Source organism: Haliaeetus albicilla, chromosome 12 (genome assembly GCF_947461875.1).
Source record: "Haliaeetus albicilla chromosome 12, bHalAlb1.1, whole genome shotgun sequence".
Taxonomy (NCBI): domain Eukaryota; kingdom Metazoa; phylum Chordata; class Aves; order Accipitriformes; family Accipitridae; genus Haliaeetus; species Haliaeetus albicilla.
In genome coordinates, this window is record NC_091494.1 from 14,176,971 (window position 1) to 14,194,310 (window position 17,340).

Here is a 17,340-nt window from a genome sequence, read left to right on the forward strand (position 1 = left end):
TGATAACAAAGCATCGACAAAATAACACTTGTCAGCTGGAAGCATCACGTATAAAGGATCTTATTCCCAAGTCTAAAACTAATGTGTCAGGTAGAAGGGGGGGTGGCGGTAGAGTGGGCTGGTTTAAGAATGATAGCTTTTTAAATAATGCAAGGAGTGTATTTTAGTTATGTGTCTGAACACCAGATCCTCACAGATCCACCCCCACCCCCCCTTTTTTTTAAATTTTATAAAATTAGAGGTCTGGATTTGATGAGGAAAGAAAATTGAATAATCTTTAAAAAAATAATTTCAGCATTTAAAAACAATAGCTAGATCACTCTTGACCGTCTGTTTGGATCCCAGTAAATGAAGCTGTAGAGCAGCAGCCCTCTCCATTCAGAGGTAGCTTTGTGGATGCAGACTGTCCCCTCAAAAAAGCAAGAAACAGGCAGAACCATAGCCCTGCTTAACCTTTACACTATTCATCAACTACAAGTGGCCTGTGTGTATTGGAAAGGGACAGGGAAGAAGATGAGATTAAAGTGCAGTCTCCCTCTGTATAAAGACATATGGCAGTTAGTGTTCACAACACCAAGACAGGAGGGGAAAACAAAACAAAACCAAAGTCTTTTTCAGCAGCAATACCACTCTGCATTACTGTCGAAGTAGTCACTACTGCCTATAGGCAGCAATATCTATTTGTGACATGCAAAATGCTTCACAGAAATGATTTAATCACACATGACAAACAACACGTAAACAATCCACTTTGCAGCCGCAGAAACTGAGGCTAAGAGAACCTCTCTTAGCCATCAGGAACATAAGGAATCAATAACAGTAACCACAATTCAGATCTACAGATTTCTTAAGTAAGGTCTTCTACGAGTCTTATGGTCACCGTGCAATAAGGTTATCCTGACATAACTGTACTTACCATCAGTGTATGTCTGCTGGGCAAAACCTACGCTACCTTTCTTTAGACAAGCATAACTGTGTACACTCCAGATTGTTTCATTAGTTCACTATAACAGTAGAATTATACTGACAATCATCTCAGCTGACCTAATTCAGAGAAACTTAATTTGAAACAATTATCTGCTCCTTTATATTCTTCTTAAATTCTCCTTATATTCTTAAACACTGACATTTTTAATCTGTGTTATTGGTGAGTCTCTCCATGTAAAGTGATACTCATCTTAATACTGCACATGCTACATAGATGACCTGCCTGCAGACACTGCAAAGACAGGGACAACAGCAAGAAAGTAATTCTGCTTTCTCTTTTGGATAATTACTCTATGTTCCAGGAATTCCTCAGGTCTTCACCAGCAGAGTTTTGCCCTATCCTATCACACGCTCCAACATTCACATGAGAGCATGGAGTGTTATCGGCACTCTCTCCTTTTGGTTAGAAAGCTATTCCTATTTTCTGTCAATATCATTCGGAAAGTTCACTATATCTGCTTATTCATTGGGTGATATTTCTTCATGGATCCTGCTATTAATGTATCTAACCACCATTAAACATGTTGGCTTTCTATTTATAGGGAACGTTACCAATACAACCAAACTGCTGTTTCAAACCCCAGTCTAAAAAGACTACAATCTGCTTATTTTTTAACCCACAAGGCTTACTGCTGTCCTGAAAAGCTTGCACATATGCTCATCAAGTACACTATGGAATCCAATCTAAATATTTAACAGTCATACTGCAAGACTCGTCATTCATAGCTGTTACTTGACTTATCAGTTCTTTCACCACACAATCAAGTTTAAGGATAACAACAGATGCAAGTAGCACATGCTTAAAACTGATTTTGGCTCATTGTGATTTAGAACAGCATCTGAAACAGAAACCATATATAGAACTTCATATATTAGTGAATTAACTCAGTGGTTTAACAGTTATTTGCCACTAAACTACTTTGTAATATATAGAAGCATACTGCCTTCAGGACAGCTTAGAAGAAGATGTAAATTCCCAGCTAGCTAGGATGTGTAATTATTCTGGAAAGAAAAGTCATCTTCACTGCTCCCCTACTGCTATGACCACTATGGGAAGAGAGGAAATTTTTGCAGACTCAAAGATGTTTTTTCCTCAATTACTGTTGAATACAGATGTGAGTTGAAAAAAATAAACACTCTTATTTTGCAATAATTTTTCTTAATGTTTAGTTACACTATTCTCTGGCACTTCTGTGTATATTCATAATACTTGCATTTCTCTTTGAGAAGCTTTGTTGCAGCAACTGTGAGGCTAAAGTTGCCAATCAATTATTTATTAACTACTAATGAAATTGTTGAAGACATTTAGTACACTATTTATTTCTTCAGAAACAAATGTGTAGTATGGTATTTATATTACAAATATGAAAATTATATTTGAAGCAGTTGCCCTTAAAGGACAATGGCCTTGACCAGAACTAAAAATAAAAGGGAGAGATTTGCCCAATACAGTAGATTAACACTAAAATGTAAAAAGCTATTGAACATGTTGCTAAAGTTAAAATGTGCTCCATTTAGAGAGCAGTAGATAGCTTAGTATAGTGTAGTTGAATATATTAATGCACACAAGGGTTAAGAGACTGCAGATGATTTGGAACACAGCTTCAATATTATTTGGCTCAATGTACTAACCTTTTTTTTTTTAATGTTTCTAGTTGTTTCCTCAACTTTTTAAAGGAAAGCAAGAAAAAAAGAGACTTTAGTGTATAAAGAAAACACAAAATATTGAAGCTGAGAGTCCTTCCCCCCCTTTTATACCTGTATATATGATGTATGCTGTCCTAAATAAACTTATTTTTAGTCAATACTCTCACTTCAAAAGCTGCTAAGATTTAGAGAGCATTCCACTTAATAGTCCATTCCTATTTAAATGCAAAAGGAATGGAAAGGAATGGAAAACCTGGAGATGGAAAAGTTATTTGCTGACAATATTGGGCTAATTGTATTACTAAGTCAGTACCAGGCATGTTAGCTTCTAAGTATGAGTTAGACTATTACATGCATGCTATTATGTCAGATTACCACAAATATAAAAAAGATTTACTGTATAAAGTACAGATAATCAGAACCTATTAATAGAAAAATAGAAAGCATCAACCTGCACTTGACCAAATCTCAGCTCTGTCCTTAATTTTGTGTGCGTTTTTAATAAGGAGTTTTCTTTAGAGCATTATACTCTGAGAGCCCAAGTGATTTAATTTACACTGAAGCATACATAACACATATGTAGAGGATATATTTACAGTATATTGATTGTACATTCAAAATCTCATATAATACTAGCATTTCAAACTTTTCAGCAACTTTAAACAATCTCTATAATAATTCCATCAGAAAATATATTAAAAAAACCACAAACAAACAAACAAAGCAAACCTCGATTTTCTTCCAGGTATAGAATTTTAATCCTCTAATTCTACTGGCTTGGGCCTTGGGATGGGCAATTCTCTGCCCTGAATTAGATCTCTCTTGGACAGAGACCTCCATGGAGTCTGTGACCATGTGTGTATTAGATCATCTATATAACTCAGATTGTTTTAGTGGGCTGTGATTTTTTTTGTTGTTTGGGGGATTATTTTTTTTTAACTACTCACAAAAATTCTCTGTGAAATGTTTAGATTAAGGGAACAACTTTAAATGGGCAAAATGTTACTTGTAAGCCCTCTGGATTCCATCCTTCCCCCCAAAAAAGGTTTTATATATTTTCTAAAATGTAGTTAACTAATAATTCCATTAAATTCTTAGAACACAAAAGTATGAAATGGACGGTTTTTGATAACGAGGTCTGTCATTTGATAAATGGTAGCAATCATATGTGACATTTACATTTGAAAAATGCCACAAGCACAAACCACAACTACTGTTGACAGCAACATGCAGTAGGATGAGTAGACACACACGGATAGGAGCCATGCTTGCTAAACACCTAAATGACATTCATCAATAAGAAAGGTAGATATTAAATGTAATTCTAAATTTGCTGCAAAAAAAATTATTAAAAAATCCTCTGCTTTCTTTGCTTTAATATACTGACAACTATGAACTGATACATAGATTTCCACCTGAAAGAAAGAACCTGCTTTGGAGCTGTGAAGCTAATTGAATGACACAGATGAGATGAGAAAAACAAAACCTGTACAAGAACCTTCTTAGGTGCCAAAGAATTTTTATGCTTCAGAGCTTCTATTTTACTGTAACGGTTTTACAAGGCACAATCTCGTATACTACTTCATTCTTCCTAGACTTTCACAACACTACAGTTAAGAGAAAATTCAGAATTTTCAGTCTTCCTTGATACTTTAATGAATTGGGACATATTCTGAGCTATCAGTCTTCTCCTTGATAATACTCTGAAATCTCAGTACTTCACCTGTGATTTCCTAAGTCTTTCCACAGCAGTATATAGTCATTATGATAGTGTTGTGCTGACATCACTGCAGGATCAAGCAAATGGTATAGTGACAGAAAACCTTTATACAACTCTCTTCAGGTTGTGTAAATTCCACTGAAAAGAACTCATTTATCTTGCATCATGACTTCTTTCTATATGAAAGGTCTTTGAGATGACCACAATTTCTATCATAATATCCTTTACAAAAGTAATTTATGATGAACAAAAGATGTTTTAACCTTAAATACTACTTTTCACTCTTCTTAATGCTTTTAGACTCAACAGCTTTCTGTCAACACTTTTCTCAGTATGTTGATTTATATGGTAAGAATTAGCAGTGATTTTTAGAACTCAAATGTGTCAAGTAACCTTATATTTTCAATTGTCAAATCATAGTTGTGTATTACACTAAATAAAGGCACCTATTTTATATAATCACAACAGCTTTGTTAAGGAAACAAGCATTGTATCACCCGCTCTGTGAAAAATAACTACAACTTTATGATCAGAGTTTATTTTCACATCAGAAAGCAATTAAATAATGTTACACCAATGAATGCTTTTAAGGCACAAGAATTTCTGTCAGCCAAGGGTTAACATCAGTATTAAGATGCTGGAACTGATATTAACCCTTCTTGTATCAACACGTTATAAAAAAAAATCTTACTTAAAACTGGGCTGCATTCAAATTAGAAAAGCAACAGAATGTTTTAAGAGATTTCAGGACTAGGACCACTGAACAATCAAATTAGCATTATTTTTAATGTCTTAAATGTTTTTAATACACTTTTACTAGACATGCCCATTATAAGACAACTATTAGTGTCCTTAGCTTAAGGGCACATAGTTTTATGTTCTATTTCACTTATTACATACAATCAGCAGTCAGTTGAAAGAAAATACTATTAATAAGACAAAAAATGCAATAGGACCCAGGTGACTAAAGAAAGTTGTGGGTTAATGAATACAGTCAGATTTTTATATCTGCATAATTCTTCCTCTTAAACCAAAATGAACCAACAATCTCATAGTAAGAAATTAGTTTCAGCTACTATTACTTGGCCTCTGGAATTGCATAAGGCAAAATATTAACATTATCTTCTTGAACCTAAAAGGATGGACAAAAAAGCATTAAATAGCCACAGGGTTTATTTTAGGTTGTAGATTGGGGGAGGTACATGAGAGAGGGTATTCTAACACATAGGTTTAGCTGTGGAACAGAATCAAGCATGTATTCTAAGGAAGCTGCCTCTTCAAAAGAAAGCTGCAGGCTGTTCATCTTGAAGATTAATCAAGACCCAGAAATACATAAGCATCCATAAAGCTCAATTTATTACTAATCCTGTCATGAACTAGGAAAAAAGTACTGGCAGATATAAGCAAAACATACTACATTTTCACCATATATTCATATATCTAAAATATTTATATTTTTATAGCAATTAAAATGTTCCAACTCATTGTGAAATCAAATACTATACTGTCTTACTCAACTTATATTGTGAACTTACCAACATTACAAAATAACCCCCTGACATTTTAATGAAATGTTGATTCTTAATTGCACAAGCCCAGACAGTTTCATCAACATTATAGCATTAGAAAGCAAATCAGTTACAAATCAATGCATTGCATAGCTGGAACAGTGGGAGGTACATTCAGAATGAAAATAAGGAAAGGAAACAAAGAAAACAGAAAATGTATGTAGACCAGATACAAAAATACAAAGAGAATACATACCTGGAATAAATTCTTCTTAAAAATAAAATACAAATTACATACCACCATCTGTATATTATTTTCCATTTATGCAGAAATACTGTACACAACTCCATTACTATTTTGCTGTTCTTCCTTCATCCTTAAAAATGGTACAATACAACATGAGGCTGCTTCTCAGCGATTCAACTCAAGTGCAGTCAGGCATGCTGTTAGTCCGCAACGGTATCTGTTCTAAATTCCACTGTATTCCCTAGGCAGCATTAAATGTTGTTGGTTTTTTTTTTTTTTCTCTGGCTCCCGTTTTCTGCTCTCTCCCCCCCCCCCCAACTTGTGCTAACAGCTAAGAGTAATCATGGTGTTAGCTACTAATTCATTCTGCAGCTCAGCTTTATTTCTCCTCTATAATAGCAAAACGGGAGTCAGTGTCCTACTCCTGCTCAAATACAACATCAACGTGAAAGAACAGCAATCATCCTGGTGTTTTACGTGCTGGTAACTTCACCCATTGCCGTTTTCTCCTGCCACTGCTTCTGAATGCAGTATTCGCTGCAACAGCCACAGCCCTCCTGCGTGGAAGGCAGCCCCTCTTCTTCACAGTTAGAGTAAAATAGGCTTATTGAGAAACCTTGTTCCCAGAAACAACACATGCACTGCATCGTGAGAGCTAGCAGGTGCATCAGTGGCCACAAGGATAATAGTGTGAGACACTATCTCTTGCTTGGTAGGGCCATGTTTCACCTAACCTTTTATTTATCAATCTGACATGACCCAGTGAAACAATTGTGTAGCTATTTCTTTCAGCAGTGCTTTCATCAACAGCTGATCATTTTTGGTAATGAATCTGCTAAATAGATTCATAGCTATTATCATTCCATTATTATTTAAGGATGCTCCAGATGACAAGCAGCATATCACTCTGTTTTCCATGAGAAGTATTTTCTATGTTCCTAATTAATACGTAGACAGTAAGACTCGGTCATTTGTTTACTGGGATTCAAATAGCAAAATGGCTTATTATTGTGCATGCAGTGAGTAAATTATCCTGTAAAGAATACAATTGGTGTTTTTTTCAAATGTTAACCAATTTAATAGTGTAAGGCCACATTAAACGTTACATATATTGAAGATACATGTAAAACTCTGACACATGAAGAACTACAGAAATACATCCAGAATGATCCTATATAAATACAAAGTATACACATAATCTAGGTGTAAAAGTTTCACAAAACATGTACATGCATAAAACCACAGCTATAATATTATCCCCTTTAATCTTGGGAGATAGCAGCACTGAAATACCATATAAAATACTAAGTTTTCAGCTAGTAAATAATGTATGTTTCCTGTATAAAAAACATACAAAACCAAAACTTTGGACTTTCTGGTAATATGTCACACATTTGTAACAAAGAAGCTTGTAATTCAGTTATTTACTTCAAAAAAAAAGTTAATAATACCTTGAATAAAAGGCAGCACTTAGAAGTATTTAAAAATTTCTAGTAATACCTATTTAAAGCTTATTGGTTGTAGCTTTCACTTTCAGCAATCCTTGTATTATTGTTAGTAATGTGATCTTGGGGTACAATGCAACAGTTCTAGAATAAAATCTCTTACATAGTTGTAAAATTAATATTTTAGATTTTCTTGTATATCATTGTAAGATAATTACAGACCATCATATTTATTATGTCCTGCTGAAATGAATGTAACCTATAAATACTCCATTAATTAGATTTATAGTTAAGAACCAAATGAATGAATGCTTTGTTATTCAAATGTTGTTGTAGATATTAGCCTGCAGCAATTACCTAATATTCTTTCTAAACTTAAATGAACTGGTGCTTCAAATCTGCCATGTTGCATGCCAACAAAGAATACAATAAAACTTTTATATATGTGCACAATAGGAAATATTCCACTGATATCAATACTCAAGTGAACTAGTCCTAATTACATGAGATGTAACAACAATGCCTCTCAAAAATCAACAGGACTCCTCATGTAAGGATTAAGGAGAAAAAAAAAAAAAAATCAGCCTAATCAACCAAGGTCACACACAGCAGATATGCACTTACAAGAGATTTTATCAAGATTAAGCAAGTGGTCTTGAGACTACAGACAGTAAAACCAGTAAATATTGGGAATTTTTGGCAAAAAATTAAGATTTTGTCATTTAATAAAAAAGTGTTTGCAAATAATGTGAACTCATAATACTTAGATTCATGTTTTCATCTTCAAGCAAGTTCCTAAGTATTGACCCTGTTTATACTAATCTGTTATGTTACCCAATGTTGAAAGTTTCAGTTTGAAGCCACTTATTTGATAGCCCGGCATAAGCAGGAAATTTTGCTCTGCCAAACATATCATTCAATTGATATTTAAGAAAGAAAACCAAACCAAAACCAAACCAAAAATCAATCCAAAGACCTTCAGAACTAATTATGACTTATCTACCCTGGAATAAAATTCCACATAGAACTTGCCCAAGCCAGCAAAATGATGTCTTTGCTTGTAATGATACTGACCAATCAAGAATCTAGTTTCACATATAAATACATACTAATTACTGGCAACTGGAGTTACCCAAATTCATCTTCACAACAAAGTTACACTGTATCGCTGTTCACGTGATTCTCACATAGATCTGTTGTTAAGAACTTTCTCTAGTAAATATATGAACAGACAGTTCTAGTAGCCCAAGATACTTGTAAGCCAATGACTGGTATGAAACTACTGTGCATCTTGAAAAGGCATCCATGTCAGCCTTCAATTAACTAACACAAAGGAGTTTGCAGTGTGGGCCATTTGCGTTTTTGCAGTTACTTGCCAGTACCCTCACGTGTTGATGAAGCTGGCCTTAAAGAACCACACCTTTACAGGTTCACACTGATCTACTGTACTTCACACACACAGTGTTAAGGATACAACCCCCATATGTAGAAGCAACAGGAGAAATACAGACTACTACAGAGATGTTGCAATTTGTTATGCTGTTCTAGCCAATCCCTGTATCTTAATGGAGAAAAACAACAAAACCCCACCCAAACCAATGCCCACCCCCCCAAAACCCAAACCCAAACCACAACCTGAACAAAAACCCCAAACCCCAATGGGCAGCTATAAGCCTTCAGGTAGAGAACTGCGATTCTGTGTGCCTATTTCCAGGATTATGTGACCATGACTTTCAGAGACGATTCTTGGAATTCTTAGGAATAAAAGTCTGTCCACTGAAAATATTTCATTAATTTCCATCACAATTTTTAAGTAATAAAACCAGTATTAAATAACGTATAACTATTATATATGTTATTTGACTATTTCTATTGTTTAATACTTGTATTGAAATGGTGACAATTATAAACTGATGGAACAACTTAGAAGTAATTTATATTTCATGGCGGATTTCAGCCTGAAAGTTGGAAAAGCTGTCCCAGAATTAAGCTACCTTTCTTCCGCCCCCCACCTCCCTGGTCTGCTGAAGGGATGGATGTTTCTTCCCTTTCACGAAAGAAAGGCAATCACTGCGTCAATTCTTAAATCTAATCCGTCAACTGAAAAGAAGTCCAATCAATCCGTTCTTAAATGATAATATTCTGACCTAATCGGCTCGGGTGGGTGTGGGGGCGTGAAGCTGGGAAGAGCAGAAGGGCAGTTTCTGTAGCCAGCCTCTCTCCGACACCGCGCCAGCTGCTTTTAGCCGTAGAGACGCCCAGGAACACGCCGCTCCCTCCGAGGATGTCGGCGGCGGGGAGGCGGCACGCAGCGCCCTCCGGCCGCCGGCGGCGGGAGGAGGGCAGAGGCGCGCCGCCACGCCGCTCCCAGCGCGCCCCCTGCTGGCGGCCCTTCGGCCTCGCCCGGCCCCGGCCCTGGCCCTGCGGCCGCCGCCGAGCAGGGAACGCTGCGGCGCCCGGCTTGTGGCGTGTGCTACCGGTTTCAAGTAAGGTAGTTACGGGAGCTAAGGTAGCGACACTGAATTAAAGGAGGTGACCACGTTGCCTCTTCTGAATTTTGGTTTGACCTGGGGAAAGTTGTCACGTCTACAGCTCTTAATAGAATGTCTAGTCTACTAAAAATAAAGAGAAATGTACAGAATATAGCATCTCCACCCCCTTTGTTCTGGAAGCACACACAGAGTTTTGAAGATATGCCTCTCCATACAAGAAATTTTTTTCTATACAACGATTACTTTCTTCACTGTAGCTCAGTGTTTTCTTCTAAGAAGAAGATTTTATAGCAAAAGCGGAAAGAGGAAATAACCATTCATGAGATACAAATCTTGGTACTTCCTAAATTCATGGGATCCACCCGTGAGCCGTTTTAGATTTTACTTCAGAAGACTATGATAAGTCTTTTGGAGTTTCTGAAGTTATGAAGGCTAAGGCCATTTCTTATTCCACACTAAACCTTATCCAAACACTGTTTCCTTAAACCAATTGCTAGGTTTATAAAATTATGCAGTTTGAATTCCATTAAGTGAAGTAAAACCAGTTTTGAGATTTTTTTTTTAATAGCAGTTAACAGGGACCAGGCAAAGAATTTAAAAACATGGTACCAGCTTCTTACCAGCTGCAATTTAAACAAAAGCTGGCCCTGATTTCAAATGGAATCACAAGGTAGGATCACAGTGAAAGCAAATACGGGGGGGGCAGGGTGAGGGAACAAAAACTAAAAGAGAAAAATCAAGAAAGGCCAATAACTAAGCATATTTCAGGAGGAAAAAGGGAGCATTCTCCCCATGAGGATATACCAAGCACCCAAAGTCGTAATGTTATGCATCTTAAGTGGTAACTTAAGAACAACATACACTGCTTCTGAAATTTAATCTTCTCATTGTAATCTTCCATTATGACAATTTTATTCATTGTTGCCCTCTTGGAACATGTTCATTCTAGAGACCATTTGATTTTCTTGTCTAGGAAAGCAGAATGTTTGCTAAAGAATTTTTTAAAATCAACAATCTGACTTAGTTGCCACTTCTCACATAAGGAACTGGTTTTAGTTTCATGCTTTGCTTTCTATTACTGTGTCCCTTTATGTTTTGCCATAATTATAACATTTTCTGCAGTAACTGATCTCTTACAGATACTGCTATTAAAGCATTAAACTCTTCATTAATCACAGAAAAGACAGTATTTCTGTTTCTAAATATTAAATCAGACTATTGTTCTACTAAACTGTCTCTGATCCTGGAAGAAAACACCAAAAGTTTCGGCAGAATACGAATCTTCATTATTCTTCCACAACCACAATATAACTAACTAATTGTTCAGCTTAGTACTTTATGCAGAATAATATGCATTAGTGTAAAATGGTCAAGGACTCACACAAGCATTATATTTAGGGAATATTCTTACTTTTTGTTTTCCTTTTATCCTAAAATTATCAATTATCAGCTGCATTATGCAAATACTTATTTTTACTCTCTTAAATTACATATAAACTTATTATTAGTGCTATTGACAGGGAAGTATAATGAACTCAGAGTAACATAATTTGCCTGCTTTTTCACATTTGCCCCATTATACAAGCCAATTTTTATTACTCCCTCTTAAAAGTAATTTATTTCTATTGTTTCTTTACACCTTGGTTCCAGATAAATAACTCATACCATATGCAAGTGCTGCCTAAGATCTAATTATATGCATTAGACTCTCCTGAACCTTTCCTGTCCCAGGTCTATCAGTGCATGCATTCTAGTCCCAGCTGAGGAACTGATTGTTACTCAGCCTGGGGGTTCAAGTTTCTTTGATCCAAAGTCTCCTCAAATACAGTACAGGTGTATGACCCTGGCTGAGCCTTACCGAGAAAGCTGTAGTTATGATGTGAGCAAGACAAGAAGGGGGGGAGGGGGGCAACCAAACAACAAAAAGGGGGTGGGAGGTTAGCAGCTCAAGGACTTCAGAGGTAACATACTGATATGAAAAGCTATAAAAGTGGAGAGGGAGGAGTAAAGAGAATCTGAGGATGGCAATTCAGTACCAGCAAAGATCAGCCCATTTCAAGGAGTGGCAGAGGGACCCTGTCCCTGCTTTCCCAGCCCAGAGGAACATGAAAATAGAATATAAACACTTGGTCTTATCAGGGTGATGCACATATCAATGATTAGCCTAGTAACTTCCTGATCCTAGCTTTCTGTTGTTCATATTAAGTAATAAATAGTTGCTCTGGACTCTTAAGTCACATTTATCTTGCTTGCAGAGTAGTGACCTAGAGCGCGAGAGTTACAGCATCTCTATTCCACACAACCCTCAGTCATATATTTAAATTCAAGTATATACACTGAACAGCACTACTAACAGCACTAATTAAGAGTCGTTTCAAGACTTGCCATGAGTGGCAGCAGTATGGAAAGATTTAGCAATAAAGAGCATACCACCAAACCAGAAAAGAAAAATTTCTTGGGTAGTGAATTAAAACAATCAACCTCATTGATTTGAGAATAGGTAAGAAGGGTAGATCACAAGAAAGATCCATAATGATGAAGTAGGAACTCTAAGGCAGATGCTGCAAGGATTCTAGAAGCTGAATGCTTGCAACAATCCTGCTCACAGCGCTAGGACTGCCAGAGCAAAGGGTTACATCCTTTATCATAAACCCGGAAGCAAGGTAATTTGCTCTCCTGGATCTCTTTTTTCCCTGAGCCCTCTCTCTAGCCATTGCTTAGATTCCATCAGCATCATTAATTAGCTTTTCAGTGTATGACCTGTCATTCTCAGTGCTCCGTTCTTGGCTGCTCTCAGCTCTTTCCTATCCTAGATCTCCCACTGATGCGATTGCTGGTCATCCCAGTATTTCTCTCTCATCACCCTGGGACTTCTCTCCCTTTCTTGACATCATGAGAGGTACTCTGCCAATCCTTATAATTAACAACCCCAACACTCTCTAATGTAATGGATTCTTGCCTTCACAATCCTAACTATCCATCTTCAGTACCTTCACTGAATTCCAAAAGCCAGCTTTTGCCTCCACAAAATGGTGCCCTTAAAGGACAGCCCAGTTGATTCATACTAACTGGCTTATTCTTCCTGTTTTATGTGAAGCATTCTCACTTGTAATCTTTCTCTGTTGAGTTTCACAGTCTTCCAAGCATTGCCTCAAATGTTCACAAAGCGCTCTATTATAAATACACTTCAGGATCTGTATAATTCTATAACACATTGACTTAGCCACAGACTACCAATAAAACCAGTAATAAATCATTTAACATGAGTCCAAAGACAACCTGCAAAACCGTGTAACATGGTTACTCAAAATAGATGTTGAAACAGGAGGAAGGGAAAGCATGTTACAATGGTCCCTTTTTGAACTCTGAAGCAAGGGAGAGAACTGAAGTTTAATTGTGGAAGAGAGTATGCTACATTCCTGTTTGTTGATTTTCTTTTATGACAGTCAAGAGAGAAAGCTTAGGTTTCTTACCCTGTAATGTGAATCACGATATCTCACTTTTTGAAGAAGAAAGTAAAGTGATAATTCTTTTTCTGACCTTGCCTAACAGAATCCTCAAATAATGGTGCAGCAGCTCATAAAGGTTTCTCCCAGGGTCTATCATTCTTGATACCGTCAACTGAAGAAAGCAATTTTTAACTTTCACATTGATGGGGGGGGGGGGTATCCTAAAACACCTAAACTCACAATACCATAGGAAGATTTAAGTCAAAATAAGCCTTCAAATAAGTTAACTGTAGCTTTACTCAGATAAAAGACATCTCCATTTTATTTTCTTCAAATTTCTATTGACTTTTTGATACATTTTCCTCCAAGAAAGTTTCAGAGGAAGACATTCCAGAAAACAGACAAATATGCTAGTGAGTTTACTTAAAAAGATAGGAAAGAAAAGAAACAGAAGCAATTCTTTGGTCAAAATTGAGGTAAGTGTGATTTTATTTTTTTACATAGTATATATCCTGCACAAAAGCCATGAGACGTGGAAGACAAAGTGGTGGAATAAATTTTAACTTAAAACATAACCCAATTATAATTAATCTGTGCCAGATAATTTAGCAAGAGGGCAGCATAAAACTCTCAATTGCTTTCATACAACTAGCAGCTATATTTATTGCTTTTTGTGACTTTCCTTCATGCCTCTGATATGAGAGTTGTTATCCTGACCTATTAGCTGAATTCATAATCCATTATCTCTTCTTAGAACCATGTATTCCAGGCTGTAATCAGGATGAAGTCATGCATGATTTTTGAAGCCATGAATGAAAATGAATCAATCTTTCCTCTTTGAAGAAGTAATTGATGTTATTTGTTGTGTGTTCAGTGGCCACAACGTGAGATACATTCTTGAACTTCTGCCTTTATCAGTGAATTGCCTTTTGTCAAAGTAAACTGTCCAAACACCACTTTTTGAAAGCCTCAAGGGCAACTATGAAGTGATCTTAGAACTGTTAGTCTAATCTCCCCATGTTGACCTTTTTACCTTCTTCATGTAAACTCAAACAGTTCAGACACAAGACAGTCAAGACCATTTGTACCATAAAAGTAGAACAGCTTGATATAAGCAATCAATAATTTTCTTCACATAATAACAAAAAAGAGTGATTCAGAAAGAAAAGACATCCCAGAAAGTCACTTAACTCCTCACGTATTTTGAACTTCCTCATAACATCAATTAACATTTTAAACCACTGTCAAAATGTCTTAAAGTTGACAAACATGCACTGATACTAAATTCACTTAATTGAAAAGAAAGTGCGCTTCAACATTTCTTTGTTTTCAAATTGTCAGTTTGTCACTTTCTGTTTAGATATTTCATCTTTGAAATAAATTCACAAAAATTTAAGAAATGCAACTTGTTTGCTGACAGTTATTTAGCCCAATCAATATGCTGATTGTCACTTGAACACTATGATTACTTTTGAATTGCATTAGGATTCAAAATATCTGTTATTAACACTTCATGAAAAGGAAATACCTGTTTATTCCCACTTCAAGACACACTTGCACTCAAAAATATTACTTGGAATGCAGGATTTAAAAATTGTTCAACTGGAAGATTGATTTAAAAAAATTTACAATTTCTTTAGGCCTATTGAATTTTTTTAAAGGGAAGCTTTGTATTAATCTCATAGCCCCGTGGCTCCTAAACAAAGAATGATTTCTGCTTACCCAGTCCTAAATTCCCATTGCTGTCACTACGTAATATCTGCTTTAGTATTAGTTTATCAAGTTTTTTTTCTGAATAAGACAGTAAATCAATAGTGCTGACAGGACTAAGCTACTGATAACTTTACTGTTAGTGAGCATTCTCATACTGAGCATCACCACTGCATCCATCATATAGTTAACCATGAATCACAAAGAACAGCATAAGAACAATCCACAGTGAATACTTAATTCTATATAATCTTTTTTTTAAATATCAGAACACACGCTAATTTTTTTTTTTATTTAATGGCATAAACTGTGACATAAGGATGTGCTGTGCTTGTTTTGCAAACTAAGAAATAAGGCATGTAGGGAAGATTTGCCTTGGCAAATCTGTGTTGCTATCACTGTTGATCTCCAGGTTATAAGACCAGTCAACAGAGTGCCACTATTTTGCTATTTTTGTTTCCAATACTTACTATTATCATTAAACACAGTTGTGGAATGATACAAAGGGTAACTCACATGAGTAGTCTCCTGCTTAATGTTAGCCATAGGAATCAGTTACTACGCTCTGTATTTTATAAAAAGCATATCCATCTCAGAGAAGTGACAATTATTTATTCAAGAGATGATATTTCAGCAGCAAAACAGTCTCTACTACACATAGGACTAGTAGCTAAAGATATAATCACAGTGACATACACAACTGGGCTGGGAGGGAGGAAAGGGGAAAATCCATTTGATCGTACTCAAGACTGACATTGAGTTAAAGGAAAAAAAACAAACCTGAGTGCATCTTTTCATAATTATTGCCAGTACTTCATAGCACTCATTTCAAATCTGTTAGACAACTAATGCAAACAAACAAAACCCCACCTGTTCACTGTTCCTAGCAGTACAGCGAACATGAAAATGAAAACCATATACTAGGACTGGATTATTGTAAAAGAATTCTGGTTTGGATTTTTGTTTTTAATCAATAAGCAGAGCAGCAATTAAAGGACCCTATCTAGTTCTGCATTGACTTTTAAAAAGCTATTAATTCTGATATGCAGTTTTTCCTCAAATGCTTAACTCTTCTCCCCTCTCAAATATGGGATTTCCCTAATACTTTTATCTTAGCATTCCTATATCCTATATGATTGCAAGAAAGCCTAACTATTGCTATTTCATACAGACACCAAAGCAATTTTTATATAAAAAGATACATGCTCCAAACCAACACTTTGGCACTTCTCCTATCTGGTCAACGTTCAAGTAAATATTCATTAGCTGCAATGCCTCTGGTGAACCACTGGATGTCATCTTGTATTGATCAGAACTGCCTAATACAATTTCTTATTTCCATAGCTTAGCATTAAAAGCATACATTCCAAATATCCTTACTGGAACTTAAGCCACTTATATATTTTCGAGTGCAGCAAGAATTCATGTTTGTTTCACCTGTGAGGAAATACCTGAAGCAATAGCACTCCACTTCTCTATAGGCAGGTATTTTGTAGTTGTCTATTTTAAAGACCATCCACCTGACAATTCTACACACACACACACTCATCGCTGTTCCAAGCTAAAACTGCTTCCCTAAACCTCCAAGAATAGTTAACCCCCCCCCCAAATTATTGTTACTCCTCTCTTCTTAAAGGCTTCCAGTGATGGACACCCTAACTACAGCCTGCTCCAATGTCTAAAAACCTTCCTTGCAGTTACTAAAGGCTGTTATTTCTTTTTCCAGTTCCTTATGGATAGGGACAGTCCCCTTCTTATGCAAGCAGGATCTTACAGTATAAATAACTACATATAGAGGTTACTTTCTGTGAGAAATTACTTATTTTACTTTATCTGTTTGCTTGCCTCCATTATGAGGCTCTGTGAATATTTTATCTTCTGTAAAATACATCAGGATTGTTTAATTTTCTGATCTTCTTGCGCTGCATCTTCTTTTTGTCCATGGCCCTTTTTTAGCCACAAGATTACTTGCAAGTGTAAAGCTTTTTTTGATTGGGCATTGGCAGAGATTCATCCTTCATGCCTCTCAGATTTTCTGAGCAAAGAATGGCACTTAATGTCACATCAATTGTACTAAATCAATGATGGGATGATACCAGTGTACTGTTTCTGAAAACCAGTTTATCTTCAGGAAG

At 36.1% G+C, this 17,340-nt stretch overlaps 1 protein-coding gene across 4 annotated transcripts in view; it reads right to left on the reverse strand.

Moving 5' to 3' along the window:
* The window catches only part of UNC13C (unc-13 homolog C), a 201,049-nt gene extending 194,361 nt beyond the window's left edge, over positions 1-6,688 (reverse strand). For 2 of the 4 annotated variants that reach the window (XM_069798209.1, XM_069798208.1), the window contains exon 1: positions 6,119-6,679. The gene's annotated coding sequence lies outside the window, so the exon portion shown is untranslated. Of the gene's footprint in view, positions 1-6,118 lie in introns of all 4 variants that reach the window. The other 2 variants (XR_011327075.1, XM_069798210.1) reach the window with 2 other exon arrangements.
* Positions 6,689-17,340: the final 10,652 nt, after the last annotated feature.